At 37.6% G+C, this 26496-nt stretch overlaps 1 long non-coding RNA gene across 1 annotated transcript in view; it reads left to right on the top strand.

Annotated features, from left to right (window-relative positions):
• Positions 1–26496, top strand: part of LOC126957665 (uncharacterized) — a 92113-nt gene that overhangs the window by 30647 nt on the left and 34970 nt on the right. The window contains exon 2 of the long non-coding RNA XR_007726857.1: positions 7424–7486. This is a non-coding gene — a long non-coding RNA (uncharacterized LOC126957665). The remainder of the gene's footprint in view (positions 1–7423; positions 7487–26496) is intronic.

Below are 26496 nucleotides of genomic sequence, written 5' to 3'. Positions count from 1 at the left end.
GGTCTCTGGTACATAGTAAGTGCTATGCAAGTGTTAGCTTTCATTATTAAACAAAAAAAATGACCTCTGTGGGTGGTCAGGGACATGTGAAACATATTCACTGATTATACAGAAATGGATGACCACACATAGCCATTCAAAAATATGAAATGATATCCAAGAAATATTGTTGCTTAAAAGAACCCAAGGTGCAGAACTCTGTGTACTGTATGTTTGCATTTTTTAGAAGGATATTTAAATGAATATATGGAGTGGTACGCAAGAAACTGTTATGATCTGAGGAGACTGGGAAGTCTGGGCAGGAGATAAGCCTATTTCTCATTGTGTACCTTTTTGTACTGGTTGAATTTTTAAGTCATGCACATATTTTTTTTAATTGACAAGAACAAATTCAAAGTTAATATATAGAAATTATTATCCCTCAGGTTAGGCATTTTTCCAATATAGTGTTTCACCTATTGAAATAGAAAATTTTCATTAGCCATTTGTAGAAGTGAGCTATTGCTAACAGCATGACCTTTAACAATTCCATGAAATCTGCATAAAGTCATCTGTAGTCAATCATCACATGTAACAATTTAAGATATCATATTATGGTGAAATATTTGTTGGATCTCATTTTAATCCTAATGTTTAATTCAGTAATTTGGATTATAAATGTATTCAGATTCACTGAAATATATCATAATTGTAACATTTTTCATTTGAAGCATGTGACATGTTTTGGCCAATAATAAGCTTAGATTTTTAAAATGATCTAAGCCACCAAAAGCTTCTGGTGGCTTTAACATGAATAGTAGCACAAAACTTTCTTTTCTTTCTTTTTTTTTTGAGACACGGTCTGGCTGTCACCCAGGCCGGAGTGCAGTGGCGCGATTTCAGCTCACTGCAGCCTTGACCTCCCTGGGCTCAGGTGATCCTCCCACTTCAGCCTCCTGAGAAGCTGAGACTTGCCACCACACCCAGCTAATTTTTGTATTTTTAGTGGAGATGGGGTTTCGCCATGTTGCCTAGGCTGGTCTCAAACTCCTGGGCTCAAAGCCATTTACCTATCTCGGCCTCCCAAAGTGCTGGCATTATAGGCATGAGCCACCACACCCAGCCCCACACTTTCTTATTTATTAAAATTATATATATTTGTTTTATAATATTTGGAAATGATAGAAATAACAAAATTGGCCTCCCTATAGGAATCCTACCTTGTATATACTTCCGTGAATTTTTTTTTTTAAAAGCATTTTTCCTTTTATTTTTTATAAATTACATAAGGGGATACTGGGAAGATGGTGACTGGAATATTTTTTGGTACACTTCCACACCCAGTTCCGGTCTATGTACTTTCTTAAGCCCAATTCAGAAAACAGAGTACAGGTAAGCTGTAAAGCCCTGGGGCTGGGAGGGCAGAGAAGAACCAGAAAGCCACGGATCCAGGGGAGACTTTGGCCGTCTCAGGGAGAAAGTGCAGTCTCAGCACAAGTATACTCAGTCTCCTTGGCCTCCAAAAAATCAAGATGGAGTTTAATAGGTTCGCTGAGTCTTCCCTGCTATCGAGGCTGGGAGATCCTTGAGAGGCCAGATAAGAGGGTGGCTTCCTTCCATTGCTGCAATAGGGCAATGGCTTTCTGCCTGCTCCTCCACTTGCCACTTTGACACCATCTTTGCCTTGCATCCTGCAAGACCACTGCCATACAGAGTTCTCTAGCAACCAGAAACGAACCAACTGAGCTAAAAGGAAAAATAACATCCTATTTAAATGGGGTCAGGAGCCAGAGGGGCTGACCCAGCAGACCAATCACTGAAATAGAGCTTCTGGGAGAAGAAAAAGAAAATCTTGAATTCAAAAATAATAAGAGCACCCAAGGAAATAAAAGTGTTGCACAAAAGAGGCTCTCTGGAGCTAAGAAAAAATTCCAAATAAATAATTTAGTAGAGGAACTGGGGGAAGAGATGCTATGCTCACTGTTGAAATCTGAAATAGTTGTCTAGAAATCAGGACCAAGACATTTCTTGAAGTACAGAGTAAAAATATAAAAAGATGGAAATATGGGGGAGATACTTAGGAAATATGTCTAGGAGGCCTAACATGTGAGTAATAGTAGTTCCACAAGAAGAAAAAAGGAAGCCAGTAATAAATAGGCAAGACAGTTTCCATAAGATGAAGAAAAAGGCTTGGAGTGGTGGCTTATGCCTATAATCCCAGCATATTGGGAGACCAAGGCAGGCATATGGCTTGAGCTCAGGAGTTCAAGACCAGCCTAGGCAACATAGTGAGATGCTATCTCTACAAAACATACAAAAATTAACCAGGCATGGTGGTGCACACCTGTAGTCCCAGCTATTCAGGAGGCTGAGGCAGGAGGATTGCTTGAGCCCTGGAGGTGGAGGTTGCAGTGAGCTGAGATTTGGCCATTGCATTGGGCCAGAGAGCCATTGCATTGTCACCCATTGCTTGGGTGATAGACAGAGACCTTGTCTCAAAAAAAAAAAAAAAAAAAAAAAAAAAAAAAAAAAAAAAAAAAAACGAAAAAATTAGTGCTTGTAGATGGTAATATCTCACCAAGTTCCAGACTGGAGACATGAAGAAAAACATACTTAGTATATAATGATAAAATTCCTATTGCTAATTATTAATAGAAAATGTTATAAGACTTCAGGTGGAAAGAACAAGTCCTAGATAGGAAAACATTTCAGACTTGGTTATCAGTTCTCTAGTACCACCCAGGCAGCCAGAAGACAGTGGAGTAGCATCTATTGATACTTATGTTACTTCTTCAGTGCCTTAGATATATTAATTGTACCAATTCATTTGTTCCTCACAATAACCCTGTGAGGTAGGTTCATTTTTATCTACACTTGACCAGTGAGGAGACTGAGGCACAGAGATGTTATGTAATATGTCCGAGGTCTCACAGCTAGAAAATGACAGAGCCAGGACTCAATGAAACTGATCTGGCTCCGGAGATTCCATACTACATCATCACTCAGCCTCTTAAATGGGGTATCACATTTGAGGAAGACACGTTGGAAAAAAGTCTAGCAAACAACAGAAGAACCAGAAGACAGAAGAAATAAAGTGAGCAATGAACCCAAACTGTGGTGTGTGTTCTTTCCTTGCTTGTCCCCTACTCTTCCTCGGCAGATTTTACCATTGTGGAAAAGTGTTCATTTCATTGACTGACACCCCAGGTGGAAAAGGAAAAGGAAAAACATCTCAAATTGATTGTTTTAACCTCAAATGATCATAAGAATGTGGAACATTTCTTAGGGAATCAGAGTTTTGTATTAAAATTTATACCAATAAGTTGGTGAAACTAAAGCAGAGACCTATTTTATCAAGCTCATTTCTCATACTTTTTGAAGATGTAAAGTTTCTTGTAATTTATATTTAACTTACAGAAAAATTCAGATAATGAGTGATAAGAGTGAGATAAAGATTTGCTCCTTTTAAGTTCCCTGCTGGTTGGAAAAGAATAGAGAGCTCCGAAACAGATGCTTACGTATCAGAAATGTGATAAATGACAGAGATGCTATAAAATTCAAGGAAACAACGAGCATTATTCAATAAATGATGCCAGGGCAATTCTTCACCCACATAGAAACAAATAAAATTAGATTCTTACCTAACATCATACTAAAAAAAATACATTTTAGGTGTATAAAAGACTTTAGTGTGAAAGAACAGCTTTAAAAATTCTAGAAGAAAATTCTTTATGCCCTCAGAATAGTGATTTAGGAAAAAAAAAAAAAGACACAAGACATAAAAAACATCATAAAGCAAAAGAAAGTAATCTGCATAGTGAGTATACACATGGGTATTCCTTTAATATTACTTCATGTGCATTAAGGACAAGCATTAAGAAGTAAATATATGTGCCGTAGATTGAGAGAGAGATTTATAGCACTTATTATTGGCTTTCAAAGAAATGGTATTGCAAATATATAGAGATACCTACAAAATTAGAAATAAAAGGCCCGGCGTGGTGGCTTATGCTTGTAATCCCAGCACTTTGGGAGGCCGACTGGAGGATCGCTTGAGCCTAGGAGTTTGAGACCAGTCTGGGCAACACAGTGAGACTTTACCTCTATAAGAAAGTAAAAAATTAGCTGGGCAGTGGCTTGTGCCTGTGGTCCCAGCTACTCGAAAGACTTAGGTGGGAGGACCGCTTGAGCCCGGGAAATCAAGGCTGCAGTGAGCTATGATTACGCCACTGCACTCCAGCCTGCACAACAGAGTGAAACCCTGTCTCCAAAAACAAACAAACAAAAAAACTTAATCATCAACTCAATAGAGAAACAGGTAAAGAGATGAAGAGGCAAAGATGCTTAACCTCCCTGGTAATCAGGAAAAAGGAAATTAAAATCTTTATGCGACATCATTTCACACACATCAGACTGCATGAAATCAGAAAATTTCATAAAAGGACGTGTTGGTGTGGAGGAGAAGAAAGAAGTTATACTGCTGGTGAGAGGCTGTACAGGGTGATGATGTGGAATTTAGAGAAAGTCTTGCATGTGCATATGAGAAGATTGGGACAAGACAGTGATGGCAGTGTTGTTCATAATACAACTATGGAAAAATATCTAATTGTTAAATGGGGAGTGATTAAGTAAATTTTACGTGATGGAAAATATGAATGAACCATAGTTATATGTATCAACCTGTGGCTAAATCTCAATGTTATGTTGAGTGAAAAAACGAACATGGGAAAGGCTGTATATAAAGTTTTAAAATGTGCCAGACAGTATTGTATATTGCTTATGGATGCTTACGCATGTAGCAAAGTCACAACAGCATGTGTGATAATAATGACACACACATCAAATTGAGGTAGTATTTATCTCTGGGATGGGAAAAAAATCTAATTAGTGTGTATGTGGAGGTGCCCAGATTATTTTATTTTCTGTTTTAGGTTTACAGCTTATGGGAGGCACTTAGATTTTCTTTCTTTCTCTTTCTTCCTCCCCTCCCCTCCCCTCCCCTCCCCTCCCCTCCCCTCCCCTCCCCTCCCCTCCCCTTCCCTACCCTTCCCTTCTCTGGAGTTTTGCTCTTGCCACTCAGGCTAGAGTGCAATGGCGCGATCTCGGCTCACTGCAACCTCCACCTCCTGGGTTCAAGTGATTCTCCTGCCCCAGCCTCCCGAGTAGCTGGGATTACAGGCGCCTGCCACTGTGTATGCCCAGATAATTTTTGTATTTTTAGTAGAGACAGGGTTTTGCCATGTTAGCCGGGCTGGTCTTGAACTCCTGACCTCAGGTGATCTGTCCGCCTCAGCCTCCCAAAGTGCTGGGATTACAGGCGTGAGCCACTGCTTCTGGCCTGGATATTTCTATTATTCCCTGAATGTTTTGGTGAGCTTGAAATATTTTACATTTAAAACAGAGGGGGAAATTTACTATTGTTATTGTTTAAAAACATATGACAGTAGGCATTTTCCAAAATGATGCATAACATTATAATGAATTTGATTGGATGTTGGATTTTTATTCATCTTAAAAAAATGATGCCATCTGTTGATTTATTTGCAGTGGAGAAGAATGCCCTGTATAAAGAAATATGTTTTAAAAGTTAATTAATGCAAAAAAGGTTTTTTTCCCCAGAAAAATAAAGTATTATTTTACTACAAAGAAAAGTACTGTGATTTACTTAGGTTAAAACTACTTGCAGATCTTAGTTTAATAAATTCTTCTTCTTCTTCTTCTTTTTTTTTTTTTGAGATGGAGTCTCACTCTGTCACCCAGGCTGGAGTGCAGTGGCAAGATCTCGGCTCACTGCAACCCCTGCCTCCTGGGTTCAAGCAATTCTCGTGCCACAGCCTCCCGAGTAGCTGGGATTACATGTTCCCACCACCACACCTGACTAGTTTTCATATTTTAAGTAGCAACGGGGGTTTCACCATGTTGGCCAGGCTGGTCCTGAACTCCTGACCTCAGGTAATCTGCCCACCTCGGCCTCCCAAAGTGCTGGGATTACAGGCATGAGCCACTATGCCTGGCCAGTTTCAATAATTCTTGATAAGTACTTGTAGCCTAAGCTAAGTAATGCTTTCCTTCTTCAGAGTTGCACAGGTAGAAATAACTAATCATCTCATACTTTAGTGCATGGCTGTTCCTAAGCATTGTTTTCATATAGTTGCGTGGTTGAATGGGTCACGATAAAAGTAAAAACCAAAGTGAGATTAGAGTTACATAAACAAGATCAGTTTGCTGCCTTCCCCAGGGGTCAAGTCTACCAGATGAAGGTTTAAGTATTAGCTCCCAACCTGCGGAAGATGTTGAAATACTTTTCTTTCTCATTGCTGGATTATAGCTTTGTTTATATAGCATTTTTTCAAGATCTATGGAACATTTTGATGTGTTGGACATTTAAGAACTCTGTTTGTTATACAAACCATTAAAACCAAACCAAACCAAACCAAAACAAACCTTTCCTCCAGTGTGAAAATAGGTTTATTTTCAAGATTTCTTTTTGGTTTTCCTTCTAAAATGCCCCTCTCCTTTTTCTCTGTCTGCACCCTAATCTAGGTCCCCATAACTTTCAGGGTTACATCAGGGTCATTTTGAATGTTCTCACTGCTTCTAGATTCTTTCTTCCAGCTCCATCCCCCAATTCTAGGCAGCTCTCTACTTAAAGATGTACAGTAGTTATTCATTGCCAACTGGATGAAATTATTAATCTCAATTTGGACTTTCCATTTCAGGTCAGCTATTCACAGAAGCTGGCTTGTGACAAAGTTTTTACTGGTCCACAGTAACATGATAAAGTTAGGGTTGTATAAAGCTAAAGTTATTCATAATTAAAATTTCAATATTATTTTAGCTTTTTGTGATAAAATATTCTTCATAAAATTGAGTTGATAGTCGATGGAAGAATTTTAAAAAAATCTTCCTTGGGAAAAGTGAGTTGACTCTCTCTCTCTCTCTCTCTCTGAAAATGTTTGCTGGTCTGGGAAATTTAGTGAAGATTTTGTAAAATTCTTCCTTAACAGCCTCATTTATTCCTATCTCTCTGTTTTTTTCTAATGTCCTCCAGTTACTTAAATACAAATGCTGCACTTCTGGTGACACCCAGATAAAATCTCCTTGCTTTCAGTTAGTCTTTAACTAACACCTTGTGCTTCCTCACTCATCTGCTTTAGCACTTATGAGAATATTTGTCAAAATTTCTGGCATTGGTTGTCGCCAGAATTTTTGTTTTTCATATATGTCTTTTCTCTCCAGTTTAAATATCTGTAAAAAAAAAGAACTTTTTTCATTTTCTTTAATCTTTTACCCTACATAGATTGAAAATACAAAGAAGATTTGGTAAGGACATAGAAACTCTTATAAAATGTTTTGTACCATAGTATCCCCAAAACATTGTTATATATGGGTATAATGATTTAATATTTATGAATTATAGCGAATCTTCATCATCTATTTCCAGCTTTCTACTTTCCAGGTCCACTGGTGTTTGGTGTACCCATGTGACTAGTTTGTCCAAAGAGATGTGAGTGAAAGTGATGTGTCACTTCCAGATGGAAGCTTTTTGGGCAAGTGTAAATTTTCTAGCTCTTTTCTTCTGTGCTTTAGAAACTAGGAATATTCCAGTTGGTGACTGACACCTTAGTTGGGTCCCTAGAGTGAATTTGATGTGGAGGAGCCCAAAATGACCTTCAGTGAAGTTGGAGTGTGAGCAAGAAATAAACCTTTGTTTTTTAATTTTCTGAGGTTTTGGAAGTTATAGATTATAACTGCATAACCTATCAATATCGATATGTTTCAATTCTTAATGAAAATTTTGAATATTCTTTTTTGATTATTTCTAACTTATTAATTTAAAATGTCAGATATCTATACTTTCAGTATATTCTATATCCTACATTTAAAAATAAAAAATAGAATGTTGAAAACTAAATCATTTCAATGAGATGACAACTCAAAATCTTATAGTATCATCCAGAAACATGTAGAACAGATTTAAAAATACACAGTACTGAAATTGGCAGGTTGAAAAGAAGACACATATGAAAGGTAACTTCTTTGGAAAGAAACAACTATGCAGAGTACTTAAGAATGAAATTTCCATGTCTCATTAATACCTCTGAAACAGTTTTACTTTCTATCCCAAACTTTAATGATCCTAGAAAGCTGGTTTGAATCCGTTTTTACAGAGTTGTTTTGGATTTAAAATAACTAAAATTTGAGAGCTGGGAGAAATTATATTTAACACTTTTTTGTCATTCATGGTTTAATGTTTAATGAATAAGTTCTTCACTAAACTTATGTGGTGAGGGTCTGGTGGTGAAAAGTACTTTTTCAACTGGATATATTAGAATGAGAACAGCAAAGCAAGAATCTGGTAGAGTCACATAAAGGAGTCATGATCTGTGGGAAATTATTTTGTATGATTCTTCAAGATGACTGTACATATAAGCATAAAAGTCAATAAACAAGTGCCTAACCTTTAGCTCTAAATTAACTTTTGAGCGCTTTGAATGCCTGGCACAAAAATAGTTGGAGGTTTGGCGCCATCTGGTGGCCAAATATCAACTTTTCAGATTCTCTTTTAAGGCTTAAATGAATTATTCTGCACTTTCCAATAAACACTATTAATAGATAAAATTATTTAAAATGTTGATTTCAAGAACTTGAGAACAAAAATCAAAGACAGATTTCTGTTATGTTACCTATTGTTATATGACAGAATTTCAGTCTTGAATGGGTTCTTTTATACTTGTATTTGATTTATTTATGAAAGCATTATACACATAAATCTGCTATCTTTTTCTTAATACAAGAGAAGATTCTTTCGCCAAAAGAAATCAGACTAGTTCAATAAAATCTAAATTTATTTTTTCACAATTCTATAAAAGATTGAGCTAGGGGTATGTGAGTGTATGAATATCAGAATTTATTTTAAAAATGCAAGAGGGAGAGGGGGAAGGAGCTGGTAGTGACATTGTTAATTGTCTGCTTTGCAATAGCAAAGACTTGGAACCAACCCAAATGGCTATCAATAATAGACTGGATTAGGAAAATGTGGTACATATACACCATGGAATACTATGCAGCCATAAAAAAGGATGAGTTCATGTCCTTTGTAGGGACATGGATGAAGCTGGAAACCATCATTCTGAGCAAACTATCACAAGGACAGAAAACCAAACACTGCATGCTCTCACTCATAAGTGGGAATTGAACAATGAGAACACTTGAACACAGGGAGGGGAACATCACACACCGGGGCTTCTCGTGGGGTGTGGGGAGGGGGGAGGGATAGCATTAGGAGATACACCTAATGTAAATGACGAGTTAATGGGTGCAGCACACCAGTATGGCACATGTATACATATGTAACAAACCTGAACGTTGTGCACATGTACCCTAGAACTTACAGTATAATAACAATAAAAAAAAATGGCCTGCTTTGTACCCAGGTCTGGGTTGGACTCTTTCAGTGGATGGTCTCAATGAATTTCCGCAACCATCTTTCCAATGGGAAGTGTTGTCCCAGCTTTACTGCTGGACCAGTGTCTAAGAGGTTAAGGACATAAATGCTCAAGTTTCGTGAGAAAGCTGTTTATTTTAGCAGAATGATTGCAATTGCTCATATTAAGCTACGACAGAAAAACTGGATTAACACCTCTTTTAGTCTTTTTTTTTTTTCAGCTTTTCAAGATAAAAGTTTCCTGTGTCTCCTGATTAAAGTGCTTCTGTGATTGTTGCTCTGCATTAAGTTGTATACTGCCTCGTTCTTTCCTTAGAGCTTCCTTTCACAATCCAGAAAGCAACTGGGTGGGGCACAGCATGGGGTAAACAAAATGCCAAGGGAGGGAAGAGTTCATATTGGTGGAATTTTTTAGTTACCTCTCTAGAAACTAGTGGAAACTTCTTTGCTTCTCTTCTTTTTACTGACGATTTTAAAAAATAAATTGTTTTATTTTACATTCGGGGGTACATGTGTATGTTTGTTATATCGGCATATTTTGTAGTGGTGGGGATTGGGCTTCTAGTGTATCCATTATCCAAAGAGCGAACATTGTACCTGATAGGTAACTTTTCAATCCTTGCTCCCCTCCCACCCTCCTTCCTTTTGGAGTCCCCAGTATCTATTATTTCCATCTTTTTGTCCATGTGTACCCATTGTTTAGCTCTCACTTATAAGTCAGAATATGTAGTGTTTGGTTTTCTGTTTTCTGAGATAATTCACTTAGGAGAATGGCCTCCAGCTCCATTTATGTTGCTGCAAAGGACAAAATTTCATTCTTTATGGCTGCTTTTAAGTCATTTTTTTTTCTTTTGTAGTGACTCACTTTTATCATTGTTAATTAGATTAAGTGGGTCTTTGGTTTAATTCTATTTTTAGGGTAATGTAAACCGTAAGATTGCTTGTGTTCTGTGCTACTACACTTTTGTTCATTGCTGTATCTTCAGTGTCCAAAAGAAGCATTATACATATAGGTAGCAGGCACTCAATGGGTTTCAACAAAAAGACACATACATACATACACACACACACACAAAGAGAGAAAGAGAGAGCACACAAGACAGCAACAGGGAAGGAAGCAAAGGAAAGGAGGGAGAAAGGCAGAAGGGGAAAGGGGCTGCTTGGTAAAGGTGCAGTAGGAAGTTTCACCTACAGCACTGGGTATTGTGGAAGTCAGAGGGAGGAAAGTTAGTATCTACTGGAGGCTGTTGTGTGTCATTCACTGTTAAGCACTTTATAACTGTAATTTCATTAATCCCAAAACCAACCAAGGAGTTGGTTATTATTGTTTCCCTTTTCACAGATGAGAAAATTGAGCTGACTGTTCTTAAGTGATTTACCGGAGGTCATACAGCTCACAAGTGGCACAGTCAAGATTTAAACTTTTGTCTCTCTGACTTATGACTTACATTTTAAATGAGGTTTCATTTATTCATTCAGCAAATATTCATTGAACACTGTAGCACTCTTCTCCGGTAATGTCAGACCCTGCAATCCTATAGGCTAAATATTCCCCTAAAGTATTCCTATAGGCTAAGTACTCTCCCAAAGTATTTCTTCAGTCAAAACCTCTTCTCTGAACTCCAGATTCATATACCTACATGCCTTTTTGACATTCCCACTTGGGCTTTTGTACATACCTCAAGCTAATACCAGTCAAATTTTAGATTATAGATCCAAACTTGTTTTTTCCTCAGTCTCCATTTTCTCTGCAAATTACACGTAACCATCAATCCTTTATAATAAAAAAATTGGGAGTCAGCTCCAACTCTTATTTTTTTAACTCTCTAATTGTATCTTCATGTTCTCAGGGCTTTACATGACTTGCACCCGCTTCCGTCTCTGACCCCATTTCCATTCTGCCTTGTGTCTGTTGGTCATGCTGGCAGTTTTGAAAGCAGATCAAGTTCTTTCTCACAAAAGGATTTTGCACTTGCTATCATCTTTTTTAATGCTTTCTCTATCTTTCCTCTCAGGTCTCAGCTGAAATGAAACCTCCTCAGAAAAATTTGTTCCTGGCAAACTATAACTCAAAAGAAAAATAAAAAATTTCTAAGACCTTTGTTACTGTCTTTATCATAGCATTGTACTCATTTTCTTCTTAGTACTTAGAAACATCTATAATTGTTTTACTTCTTTGTTTACTCATTAAATGTCTGTATCCTTTATATACTGTAGGTCCTATGAATTCATCAAATTTATCTAGTGTTTGTTTGTTTTTTGTGGTAGGTGTGTGGCTTGGCACTGGGCTTGGTACATAGGAAATATTTGAGAAATATTGGTTTAATCAACAAATATTTTTCAGCAGACTGTCTTGAAGCCTATCTGTGTATTCAGAATGCTTGCTCTAAGGCACATAATTATATCCATTTTACAAACAGGAAGGTTTTTGTGTCTATCTCCAGCATCTAGCAAGGGGCTTTTTGCATAGTTGGTGTTCAATGACTATTCTATAAATGAATGATGATCAGAGAGGTTAGGTTGGTCCCCTACAATACTGAGCTTAGATTCTTTGGTACTCTGACCCTTTTACCTGCTATAGTGCGGGCATAAAGGGAAGCTTTGAGTTCTTCTGTAATCTACAGCATTTCTTCCTTTCACCCTGGAAGCCAATTCCGAGTAAATTCCAATCACAATCTATACCTTTTTTAAAATTATTTTTATTTTTTTAGAGACAGGGTCCCACTCTGTTTTCTAGGCTGGAGTGCAGTGGCATGATCATAGCTCACTGTAGCCTCAAACTCCTGAGTGCAAGCAATCCTCCTGCCTCAGCCTCCTGAGTAGCTAGGACTACAGGTATGTGGCTTCATACCCAGCTAATTTTTTGTTTTGTTTGTTTTTTGTAGAGATGGGGACTCACTATGTTCCCCAGGCTGGTCTCGAATACCTGCCTTCAAGTAATCTTCCCGCCTTGGCTCCTCAAAGTGTTGGGATTACTGGCATGGTCCACCCCGCCTGACCCAAGTAAATTTACAATTTAAAGAAAAGTAGTCTGGGTGCAATAGCTCCTAGTAATCTGGGAGGCTGAGACAGGAGGATTGCTTGAAGCCAGGAGTTTGGGACCAGCCTGGGCAACATAGCAAGATCCCCATCTCAAAAATAAATAAATAAATAGAATAAGGAAACAAATGTGTTTGTTATGCAAACAGCCCAAGACAAAGAAGCCCCAGCTTCCAACCAGTTTAGTGATATCCTTTTATAAAATGACATTCTGTAGTTGCCTTTTTTTTACTGTTCATTGCAGAGCAGGGCTACCGTATAGGCAGTGTGCCCAGTGTAGTCTGCAGTTGCCTTTTAAGATTGCATTACTTAAACTTCATAGTTAATTTAAGTATGCAAATTAACACAGTGCACTTGAAAAACTTTGTGATGTAGTCATTCAGTTTTTTTTTTTTTTTTGAGACTGAATCTCGCTCTATCACCTAGGCTGGAGTGCAGTAGCATGATCTTGGCTCATTGCAACCTCCGTCTCGGGGATTCAAGCAATTCTTGTGCCTCAGCCTCCTGAGTAGTAGATCACAGGCTCCTACCACCATGCCCAGCTAATTTTTTGTATTTTTAGTAGAGATGGTGTTTCACCATGTTGGCCAGGCTTGTCTTGAACTCCTGACCTCAAGTGATCTGCCTGCCTCCCAAAGTGTTGAGATTACAGGCGTGAGCCACCATGCCCGGCCTCATTTTTGTTTTAGTAGTCATCAGATATAAGATTACTCTACCTTAAAAGAACAAGTTAATGAGATGAACTCTATCAGCTTTTAAATCAGTCTGAGATAATTTGTACCAGTTGGATTTTCATATACATGTTCATTTCATTTAATAATTCATTAGTAACTCCAGCATACAGCAGTGAACCAACATGAAAATAAATTACTTTTTGAAACGCTAGGGCTATTTTGTGTTCAATTGGTTATTAAATGTTCTCATGTGATATTCTTGCAAATTGAATGTCATCTCCCTTGAGATTTTATAAGTGCTTGGTAAATATCTTCATAGTCTAAAACAGGGATTGGCAAACTGTGGCCTGAAGGCTAAATACAGTCTGTTTTTGCGTGGCTGCAAACTAAGAATAGTGTTTGCATTTTTAAATGGTTGAAAAAAGTCAAAAGAAGAATAACATTTCATAACACATGAAAATTCTATGAAATTCAAATTTGTATCTGTAGATAAAGTGTTGTTGAGACACAGCCGTACTCATTTATGTATCGTCTGTGGCTGCTTTCGTGCTGTAACTCCACAGTTGCATAGCTGTGACAGAGATTGTAATGGCCTGCAAAGCCTAACATATTTACTCTCTTGTCCTTTATAGAAAATGTTTGCTGACCCCTCCTCTGAAATATCTCATATCAGAGACTGTCCATATGTCCTCAGGTCCTACCCCTGTAGTGCAGTGGTTTTGCTACTGCCTTAGGGCTTTCTTCCGGTCTTAGCACCCTGCCTGTGTTCCCAGCAGGTGGGAAGGGTCCATGAATCAACACTTCTAGGGAGTAGCCCTCAAACAATGAGAGCCAATGGATAAATACCCCAGCTCTCTTGCCCCTAGGTTGGGCATGTTCTACACCAACTCCGAGTCTCCCACAGTGGTAACTGCTTTGATAAAACACACTTCACTGACTTACCACTTTACCAGTGTCTCCTGAGATCTCCTCCCAAATCAACAACTTGCAGAGGAATCTTGGTTGCAGAGTGTGCTGCTAGGGGAAATCCAAACTAAGACAAATGTGGATTATTCTCATGTATATTATTTATGGTGTCACTTTGATGTGTAAGTTACTCAGGTGTGATGAAAAATTTATAACCAAACATTTGGGCCATTTTTTTCTTACTACTGAAGGAAAGAGAGATTTTATTAATTGATAGTTTTATTTTGTATGACGTTTATTGGCCAAATTTATCCTGAAAGATGCAGTTTGATAATTTTCTCATATTTTGAACATAAATGCCTATTCCAGGAGAGTGATTCTTGAAGTATTGAATTAATCTTTCATATTGCAAAGTCTTTCTTTCATCTTTTGTAAAATTTATATTTTCTTGTTTTATAGTAATAAAATTTTCTGCTACCTCCGCAGAAAACTTCTGTTCAAATTTTATTTTGCATCAATAATAGATGGAAGCAAACCTATCTAAGAGGCAGTCAAGGTAATTTTTTTTCATATGATGATTAGCAATAGGTTCAGAATGTTTAAAAAGAAGTATTTCAGAATCTGTGGAAATGTTTATATTTTTTCTTTTTATATTCCTCATTTCCCCTGCATAGTGGTTAAAATCAGTTCAATAGCATCAGACTACACCTCTGCCATTTATCCTTTGTTTGAGACTGCATAGGTGTCCATACTTTGAATATAACTTTGATATTATTACTTAAGTTACATCACATATTTTATCCATTTGCTTAGTGAACCTAATACTTGATGTCCCTTGACCATTACAAGGAGTAGAACAGATAATTTAAGAGATTTCATTGAAAAAACCCTGAGGAATAAAATATTTGATTTATTTTGACCACATTAATGTTTTATTGTTTAAACTAATAAACAGACTGCCTCAAATTACTATCAGATTTCTAAGTTTTTACCTTTTTTTGGTATATGAGGATGTAGTATATTGTTTAAAAACTTTGGAGGACAGGTTCAGTGCCTCACACTTGTAATCCCAACACTTTGGGAGGCCAAAGTGGGAGGATCACTTGAGCCCAGGAGTTCGAGATCAGCCTGAGAAATATAGTGAGACTCCCATCTTTACAAAACAAACAAACAAACAAAGAAAACACACACACACACACACACAAACTTAGCCGGGTGTGGTGATGCATGCCTGTAGTCCCAGCTACTCAGGAGGCTGGGATGCGAGGATCACTTGAGCCTGGGAGATTGAGGCTTCAGTGAGCCTTGATTGTGCCACTGCACTCCAGCTAGGGCAACAGAGTGAGATTCTGTCTCAAAAAAATAAAATAGTATAGTTGGATTGTAACACAAAGAATAAATACTTAAGGGGATGAATACCCCACTTTCCATGATATGATTATTACTTTTTGCATGCCTATTAGTCTGTTCTCACATTGCTAATGAAGACGTACCCAAGCCTGGGTAACTTATAAAGGAAAGAGGTTTAATTGGCTCACAGTTCCATATGGCTGGGGATGCCTCATAATCATGGCAGAAGGTGAATGAGGAGCAAAGTCATGTCTTACATGGTTGCAGGCAAGAGAGCTTGTGCAGGGGAATTCCCTTTTATAAAACCGTCAGATCCCGTGACACTTATTCACTACCATGAGAACACTATGGGGGAAACCACCCCATGATTCAATTATCTCCACCTGGCCCCACCCTTGACATGTGAGGATTATTACAGTGTAAGATGAGATTTGAGTGGGGACACATTGAAACCATATCACCTATATCAAAGTATCTCATGTACCCCATACATATATACACTTTTTATGTACCCACAAAAATAATAGAAACTTTGGAGACATCTTGTAATACGAAAAACGTTGAATAACTGTATTTAAAATACTATCATTTGTGTGAAAAAGGATACACACATATACTTGTATATATATATGATATATTTAGAATGATACACAGGAAACTAATAGCAGTGCTTTTCTTTGAGAATGGGAACTGGGAGACTAGGGTCAGAGGTAGGAAGAAGCTATCTTTTTCACAGAGTATACTCTTTTGCGATATTTGTATTTTTCTTCTGGCTGTATGAAGGACGTTAAAAATAAGTAAAGAAAAGAAGAAAGCCAGCAAGCAAGAAGATGACGGGCATTAGAGGGACTCAGGGTTGAACACCAATTATGCTACTTACTAACTGTATGATTATAGTCACATTACTTAATCTCTCTGCTCTCACCTATAAAGTAGAGATAGTTATATTTATTTCATATAATAGTTATCAAAATTGTATACACATGTAAAAACACTTAGCATACTGCTTGGCACATAGTAAGTCTTCAGTAAATGGTTATGTGACCATATGAAATGATTAATAATTAAAGTAATCCTCTGCCCTGACTTCTACAGAGGGTAGGTTCTTCATTTGTTGATCTGTTCCACAAGTGTTTTCCAGTATTATGTCACTGATAGGCACAATAATTGGTCCAGGAAGTCACATTGCTTCACTTTTGTCATACATAGTTGGTCAAAACAGTCACAAGATTCAAGGGGAGGGGAAGTAGCCTCCACCTCTCATTGAGGAGACTAGCAAAAAATTTGCATTCATCTTTAATCTACCACAGCCTTCCTTCTGCTTGCAAATTATTTATATCTCTCCCACATGCAAAATATACTCACTTCCCTTCTAAGGTCCTTTGAAATGCCAATTTATTATAGCATCAGCTCGAAATCCTCATTTGAATCAGATCCAGATGTGGATGAGGCTTCTCATGTGTTGTTCCTTGGATACAGCTCCTAAATTCAGTTCTAGTTGTTCTGAACATGTGTACATTAAAGAGCAGATTATCTGTCCCTCTCCCACTCCTCCTTGTGCCCACTCCCTGCACATAGTCTGCTAGGACAGAGCCACAACAGATGTTCCCATTTGAAGTTTGGCATGGTGGCATGGATCTGTAGTTCCAGCTTCTTAGGAGGCTGATGTGGGAGGATCAACTGAAGCCAGGAATTTGAGGATATAGTGTGCTATGTTTGCACGTGTGAATAGCCACTGCCCTCCAGCCTGGGCAATGTAGTGAGCTCCCTCCTCTTAAAAAAAATTTAGAAAGGAATTTCCATTTAAAAGGAGGACAACAGAAGGCTTATAGCAGTTAGTTATTATGACAGGAAGAAAAAGCCTCTTCAAAAATGTCCAGTCCTAACCCACAGAACCTGTGAATATGTTACCTTACACAGCAAAAGGGGCTTTGCAGATGTGATTCAGTTTAAGGACTTGAGATGGAAAGAATATTCTGGTTTGTCTGTGGTCCAAATCTAATCACCTGACTCTGTGAAAGTACAAGGGGAAGACAGCACGGTGAGTCAGAGGCTGCTGCTGGCTTTGAAGATGGAAAAAGGAGGCTGTGAGTTAAGGAATATCATGACATCTAGAGGCTGGAAATGACCCTCATTTTACAGCTAGCAAGAACGTGGGGAACCCAATAGTGTAATCTCAAGATACTGAATTCTGCCAATATTCAGAATGAGCAGGAAACAACTTCTCTCTTAGAGTCTCCAGAAAGGCAGCCCTGCCAACACCTTGGTTTTAGTCTGGTAAAAAATGTATATAGCTTCTAATCTAGAGAATGGTAAGATAAAGAATATATGATGTCTTACTCCACTAAGTTTGTGGTAATTTGGTATGGCAGCAATTGAACTCTAGCTGGGCACAGGTTGGCAATTCCATGATCGGGTCCCGGTTCTGGCCCCTGAGTATGTTTTTGTGCTTTGGGCTCTATCCTCTGGGCTCTATCCTCTGGGCTCCTTGGTTCTATCCCCTGGATCATCCTTCCTTTGGTTTACCATGCTCCATGTAGATAGTTGCATAGATTTCTCATGCTTTCTAACCTCTGTAGAACATGGGTGGCCTATGGGCTCTTCTTTTTAACTTACTTGTCTCCTTTAGTCTAAGTCAATGGTGTTTTGTTAGTACAATTTTCTTAAAAGTTTTGTGGGTTTTCTATAAATTTTGTTGGGGTTTACTCTGTTAGATAACACCACACCCTCAAATCTGTTCAAGAGCAGTTCCTCTTCAGCTTGGGTTGACAGTCAAGATACTGTGAGACAAAGCCCCTATTAGACATAGAAGTCTGTTTGTCTAATGGAGAGGGTCAACAGAAAGTCTTATAGCCACATCCTTAAAGTAAGTAATCTCTATCCTGAAACTCCTTCTTATTTTGAGAGCCTTTTGTCATCTGGAGAGGCTGGGAATGAGAAAGAGTTTTATAGTGAAACCTAACTTGTGCTGGTTCCTTTATCGTTCCCCTGAATTTTGCTTAAAAACAGAATAGTTCCTTTCTCAGTTCATCTTTCTGTATTCATATCTTATCATACACAGCTAAAATAAACTAGTTAGCACTTTTAACATTTTGCCTAACAAATCTTGGCCAAATCTACCACTTCATTAGGAATATTTTCTATTTTCCATGTTTTCATAGGTGACAGCGTTGCAAACTTGCTTCTTCTGCATAACATGTCACCTTTTTCCAACCTCCAATAACAATTTCCTCATTTCCAGTTTTGGCCAAACTCTTTGAGGCCTGTCCAGAGTTTACTAACACCCTCCTTAAGGACTTTCCAGCTTTTGCTAATGGTCACTTTAAGGGCCTATATGTTTTTGACCCCATCTGGTCCTAAAGTCAATGTTGTATGTTTTAGGTTTTGTTGTGAAAGCACCCCCACAACCAAGTTCTGGTTCAGTTAACTATTGCTGCCTGACAAACTAACCCAAACCTCGGTGGCTTGAAACAATGACCCTTTTATTATAGCTTGCATTTTGAGGATCGAAATCTTGGACAGGGCTCAGCTGGATGATTATTCTGTTTTATATAACATTGCAGAAGTCTCTCAATGCTACTCTATAAATGGTCTGGTCTCTGAGGCCCACATTTACTTCACAACATGTCTGAGGCCTTAGCTGGGTTGGCTAGGAAGCAGTACATAGCTGGTATAGTCTACCTAAGTGAGTGTACCACACCTGTTCTGTGTGGAAGCCCCAGGGTAGCTGAACTTCCTACATGAAGGTTCAGGGCTTGAAGAGCAAGTGTTCCAGTTATTAAGGAGGCTGCATGGCCTTTTGTGACCTACCCTCCAATGCCATGTAGCATCACTTATGCCATACACTATTGATTAAACAGTCATAGTATTCTCAGATTCAAGTTGAGGGACATCAACTCTTCCTCTCAGACAGAGCATCAAAGAATGTATAGCCATCTTTTATCTACCACAGACATATTTTTCAATGTTTTTCAGATATTATTACATTGGTAAGAAATCCTTGAGCCTCTTACTGAGAACTAGATTAATTTGTGTCATGTCAGCAAACAAAACAGAGCAAATTCTTTTGGAGATTCATCCATAGATGGCTGAGGGCAGACCTCCTTCCATGGACCTATGAATTAGCAGTTATGGAAGGGAAAGAAAGATACTCATGGAATTAGAGAACCGTTTTAAGAGCATGAACTATTAGTCACCTTGCCTAAATCCCTATCTGGCTATTCCATTTTCTCTGTGTGACCTGGAGCAAATGAATGATGTGTTTAAGTTTTAGCCTCAGTTTACTCTTGTCTACAGATAATAATAGTAACAATAAAAATAATAAAGCCCTTATAGGATTGCCTGAACAGTTCAGTTAATATACAAGAAGCAGTGTTTTTAGTATTCAGCTGAGACTTGCAGTAAGAAACATATTTTACATTATATATATACATATGTGTGCTAAATGAAACAAAAGTATCACAAAATAACCCTTCTGCTTGCTAAGTATGATAATGATATACTCTGATATTTTCTAATATATTCTATTTTTAAAATTTATGTTGGTAAGACCCACACTACCTTGTTTTCCCAACTGACCAATAGGTCATAATTGCAGTTTGTTAGAAATTTATATAAATGAGTTTTCAATGTTGATTACTTGGATCCATTGCATCTTTATGTAAGGCCATTCATAAATAAGTGATGCTGAGACTGAGTCTAAAGATTAATAAACATGACTTTGTGGCTATAGCTTTCAGTCAACTTGGACCTCAATTTTAAAACAATTATTTCTCATTTTGTGACTTTAAAAATTCTATGAGTATTCTACTTTTACTTCTAATATTTAAAAAGACTCAGCTAAAAAAACTTTAAACAACTTTATTTTAGAAGAAAAACGTGTTTCCTTTCTGTAAATGGAAAAGCAACACTTGCCATAATTGTAAAATACCTGCTAAATATATAATGAGACAATTATTAAATTCTCATTTGATACTCTGAGCCCAAGGCTGGCTCTCTCATTCAAAAGCAGTATTAGTAAGTCGTGAAGACGTTCTGCAGGAACACTGGCACTGCCATCTCCTTGTGACTAGAAGAGAAAGAGAATTGAAGAGGGATTTCTTCCTCACTAGCCCCACATGTACCATCATATGATGGATCCCACTTTGGGACACTCCTCATAGCATTTGGGCCTAGCCTACATATGAGCTTCATTATTATAGTCAAATCAGATGGTTCATTATTTCTGGAATGACTACTTTTCCCAACTTGGATACTTTGTACAGTTTCCCCCTTTGAATTAAATCATAGCAAATTAAAGTGCTTTCTTTTGCCCTTTCTAAAATGTATTTGTGTCTGCCAGCTGATTATAAACAAACTGTGAAACAACTGTTCTTAGCTTTGAACACACTTTGGAATTACTTGGGACCTTTGAAAGCACTGATGCCTGGGACTTAAACAGAAATTCTTATTAATTTGTTTGAGGTGTGATCTGGAGAGTAGGACTTTTAAAAGCTCTCGGTGATTTTAATATGCATCCAAGATTGTGAATAGCTGACTTTAAGTAACATTTTACTATTGTTTATAATCAAAGAGAGTTTCAAAACATTTGTCTTGTCCTGAACTCCTAAACATTTTTTTTTTTTTCCAAAAGGAATTTTGTAAAGGACTAAATGCATGATAAAGAAGCATTTTTAGGTCTCTGTATTTCAGTAAACTATGAAATTTAGAGTAAGAAATGCCTATAGAGCTTTTTAATTTTATAAAATCAAAGGATACAAATCAGAAACTTCATAGCCATCATAAGAATAGTATGAATGGATGCTTTCAATTAGCTCTATGGAAATATTATTTTTATTTTGTGGTTTTATATTTATTTATTTATTTTATTTTGAGATGGAATCTCACTCTGTTGCCCAGGCTGGAGTGCAATGGTGTGATCTTGGCTCCTGCAACCTCCGCCTCCTGGGTTCAAGCAATTCTCCTGTCTCAGCCTCCTGAGTAGCTGGGATTACAGGTGCGTGCCACCAGACCCAGCTAATTTTTGTATTTTTAGTAGAGATGGGGTTTCGCCATGTTGGTCAGGCTGGTCTCGAACTCCTGACCTTGTGATCCACCCACCTCAGCCTCCCAAAGTGCTGGGATTGCAGGCATGAGCCACGATGCCTGGCTATTTTGTGGTTTTAAAATCTAGCTTCAATATTATGCACTTTGGGAACTATTATCAATTCTTTAGTAAATTGTGTAGTTTATGATAGAACATACAATTTTATAAGAAAAAAATAACATGAAGGGTACAACTTTCCCTATAATCTGCAAATGAACACGTGTGCAACTGCCTGCATTGCTACATGTAACTTTATATGTAGGATATTCTGATTCATTACTGTGTCCCCCCCACCCAAAATCTCATCTTGAATTGTAATCTGCATAATCCCCAAATCCCCACGTGTCAAGGGAGAGACCAGGTAGAGGTAATTGAATCATGGGGGCAGTTTCCCCCATGCTATTCTTGTGATAGTGAGTGAGTTCTCACAAGATCTGATGGTTTTATAAGTGTTTGGTAGTTCCTCCTGCATTATTTCTTCTTCCTGCTGCCTTGTGAAGAAGGTGCCTTGCTTCCCCTCAGCCTTCCGGCATGATTGTAAGTTTCCTGAGGCCATCCCAGCCATGCTGAACCATGAGTCAATTAAACCTCTTGCCTTTATAATTTACAGTCTTGGGTAGTTTTTTATAGCAGTGTAAAAATGGACTAATACAATTACATTCACTCTTTCTGAGCAATGTCTTTGTAAAACTGGTTTTGGTTTATGTAAGAAGGAGTGCTTTTCTTGTTCAGCACCTGGGTATGAATTTAATTAGTGAAAATAAATATGATCTAATGTTTCATTGAGCTTTATGAATAATTGGGTAATTTGGTTAGCACTGTTACCTAAAAAGGCCTGGAAGAAAGCAGAATCAGAAAAACCAATGGCTCTGGTGAGGAGGAAGTTATTGGCATAGTCATGTGATTTACTCTATATAGAATATAATTAAAAGTAGGTGTACATCTGTGTGTTACTGTAAATGCTTCTGTATTTTGTGACTTGGTTCAGAGAGAAATGTTATAAAAATAAAATAGCTACTGATGTATGTTCCACATTTAAAATGTGGTTTCAAAACTAAAGGGTGTGTAGGAATGGCTTCCTGTAGTGTGCCTACTCACCAGCCAGCTTGTTTTGAAGGCGTAAGACCAGAGAACATATTGTGATGTAAACCTGTCCTTGGCTCTGAAAATATGTAGGCAGCACAGATAAACAGGTTGGAACTGTATAGAACCCAAAACTAGTATAAAAGAAACTTAAGGAGAGGTTTTCTCCAATTGGCAAACAACCCTAAAAATTTGCTTGATGTTACAAATTAGGTAATGAAACTGAAAGAAACGTTTAGAATCTATCGGTAAAAAAAAAAAAAAAAAAAAAAAAAAGTGTGTCAACCAGGCTAAAGGAAGATTGGATTACTTTTCTATTCTCTTTCTAGACAGACCAAATTATTGCCATTTGAAAAGGTGATCAAAGAATATGTAAATAAGAAAGGTGGGAAAATGTATTAAAAAGGTATGTCATGTATGTCAGCTTTTAAAAATAAGCAATTCATTATTTCTTTTTTCACGCTAAATCAACATTCACTTTTATCCCCAATTTTATTTGTAACTTTACATTCCACACAAATGTGGACCTTCCCTCACCATTCTCATGGAAGCAGTTCACCTTATTGCACCGACTTTTAAAAAAATCTCCTCCCAGATTATAACTTCTTATGCCATCTAATTTCTTCATTTCTGTCTTTCAATCTGTGATTCTGCTGATAACTGATCACATCACAGCTAAATGTCAAGGTCTATGCTATTTGCTGCTGAGTTTTTCATTCCTAGCATATGAGCCCCTAACATGTGAATGTCTATTTATGTTCTAATTTTCCAGAGCTGCCGTATTTTAAGAGTTGTTCTAGAGACACTAGCCCTTAACCTTCTCTTACGGTTATTAGTAATGGGAATTTGGGGGCAGTGTTAACGGTTACATAAATGGAAAAAGCACCATAGAGGTTTTTAGCATCTCCTGAGTCATAACTATTTTGTCTTCCTGTACATTTCTATTTGGGAACTAATGTGTTGAACTGAAATTGATTGATCCAGAACACTGAAGTGGAAATATTCATAAATAGAGATGAGGAAGGAGGGGGGTAAGGGGAATGAAAAAGGGAGATTTTGATTTGTAGATATGTAGTTGGGTGAAATAAATATTAGCTCTGTAGCTGGTAGTGGAGATACCTGCACACTTCCTTAGGTATAGGACATTATAATAAGGCTTCCTTGCTAACCCCACTAGTTAACTTACTTTGGGAAGTGATTTACTTTATTGGAGTGTAAAAGGTCATTCCTAATACTTGCTAATTAAGGCAGCAACCTGGCAGCATGAATGATGCCAGTTTTATGAATGATCAAATCAGTTTGGATTGTGGCTGATAAAGCTTTGGAAAACTATTGTAGCAGTTCATCAATGGGGGAAAAAAAAGCAGAAACCACAAGTAAAAATCTTCCAGATAGTAGGGAAAAAAGTAATGAAATTTAATTGTTCAGATTGAAGGAGAATGGAAAAGTAAATAAAAACTGTATTGATGTTTTAAAATTTAAGCAGAAAAAGGGTTATGTTAACTCAGTGATTTAATTCTATTATCTGGCTGTAGATGATTTTTAAAATTGTGAATGATTAGTGACTGAGAGAATACATTTATTATAAACTCGATGCTAACAATGTGACAGTGATATAAATAATAAATGCAGAATAAGTGATTTCCATAGTGGGAAATCACTGTTTTGGCACAGATAGAACTTCTTTGCATATTACTTGCCTAGGGATAGAGAAACATTACTATTAAAAATGATTTTTAAAATTCTTTTACCAAGTTATGATGTTAAGTCACATTGGTGATGAGGTAGCTTCTCTCTGTAGCAACCATCTGGTTTTGGGTTGTGATAGTTCAGTAGGGCAAAGGTACCATTGCAAAACCCCTGCACTCAGTCACTCTCCATCTCCATGTTAGCTGTGTGCCATAGTGCACGCAGGTACAAACTCTGACTTGCATTTCAAATTTTCCACGTCCTGTTTTCTCTTGCCCTTAATTTTCCTTGTAGGTTCTGGTGGATATGTTGCAGAAGTTTGTTCATACATTAGCATCTGTTCTTTGACCTTCCTCATCTGTGAAACAGTGTTGTTACATACCTACATTGGATAGGTATAATGGAGAATTTTATTTTGCAAGATATTTTCAAATATTTTTTTCTTATGGAGCTGAAGAGTATACTATTAATTCATTTATGAAGAGACTATTATGGGAGGAACCTGGCTGTACAAAATAATATGTGTATTACTGAGGTGTTTTTGGCTGCAGAACCAACACTCTCTCTAGTGAGTTTAGGCCAAAAAAGGGAATGAATTAGAAGTATGCTCCACAGGCTTAAAAGCAGAGGGAGTGTTGAAAATTCAAGGCCTTGGGAAGGTCAGCAAACAGGGCCTCAAGGGACCTGTATGATGATCACTCACAGAGAATCTCTGTAGGGCACTAGCCTTCAAATGCCTCAGCTCCAAGTTCCTTCTGTCCTATGTGACTTTACTCAGATTTCAGATTCTAGGAGAGAGGCTGATTGCAAGCTTGGGCTGCGAGTCTTCTCCAGGGCCAACATGCTCACCTTTTGTTTGGAAGACCCATCCTGACTTAAATAGAAGCTCATGGGAAGAGCAGGGTACTGTTAACAGAATACAGTGAAGAGGGTGTAGGGCCAGACAAATAACAGATATCCATTACAAGTCCATTGAAGCACACTACCAGTTCTTAAACCTCAAAAGAATCTGGAAGTAGGATAAAATAATTTATCTACTTGATGATGACAGTTTTCTACTGTTACCATAACAGGTACCACAGACTGGTGGCTTAAACAATTGGAATTTATTTTCTTTACGATTCTGGAGGCTAGAAATCCAAGATCAAGGTGTGAGAAGGGTTGGTTTCTTCTAAGGCCTCTGTCCTTACCTTGTAGAGGGTCGTGGTTCTCTGGTGTCTTCACATGTCTTTCCTCTATGCGTCTGTGTCTTAATCTCTCCTTATAAGAATACCAGTCATACTGGATGAAGGCTCACCCATATGGCCTTATTTTACCTTAATTACCACTTTAAAGGCTCTATATCCAAATAGTCACATTCTGAGGTAGTGGGGGTTGGGATTTTAAAATATAAATTTTGGGTGTGGGATACAATTCAGGTCATAACAACTACCTAGTAAGTTGTAGGTTCAATTACAATGTCTTTAAGTGGCTAGCCTGGTAAGTCTTTAGCCAACAATAGTTAATAAATATTGTTACATAGCTCAGGCATTTGTGTTGAGAACTAGGTACCTGATACTGCACAGGGTACTCTGATCCAAAGATGGCTAAGTATGGTTTGTCCTTTTAGGAAGCTTACTGATATATAACATAAACATGTGTATGTATGTGTGCCTATGTCTAGCTATATATATTTACATTTGTGGCACTTGATAATAACATTACCTAACCTCAGAAGACAAACATCAGTTCCAGCTTTGGCAAACTGCAGCCTCTCTTTTGTTCTCAGAGAATTTATAATCTTGTATCCATCTTCCACAATACTTACTGTTTAAGTCTATTTCTACAAATGGCCCAGAGGTAACAGCAACTCAAGTGAACCAAGAATGAAACTTAAAGTAGGAATTATTTTGTGTTTTATCTTTCATTATCTTCTTTTAAGGATGTTTTTCATAGATTCTCATATTTCTTGTTGAATTTTTTTAGGAGAGGGAGAGTTTGGTTTAAATAAGGCCACATATTTGCTTAGGGAAACCTCTGGTGTGTAAGATTTTGTTTCTTAGATTTTTGACATTCAGCAAGTTATTTTTCTGTGTATTAAAAACTTTATCTTTATCAGTCAGGTGTGGTGGCTCATACCTCTAATCATGGGGCTTTGGGAGGCTGAGCAGAAGGATCATTTGACGCTAACAGTGTGAGACCAGCCTGGACAATATAGTGAGACCCCTATCTCCACCAAGAAACAAAGAAACAAACTTTATATT

This window comes from Macaca thibetana, chromosome 6 (genome assembly GCF_024542745.1).
Source record: "Macaca thibetana thibetana isolate TM-01 chromosome 6, ASM2454274v1, whole genome shotgun sequence".
Classification (NCBI taxonomy): Eukaryota; Metazoa; Chordata; class Mammalia; order Primates; family Cercopithecidae; genus Macaca; species Macaca thibetana.
The sequence above is the reverse complement of the archived record's forward strand: the minus strand, read 5'-3'. Positions and strand labels throughout refer to the sequence as shown.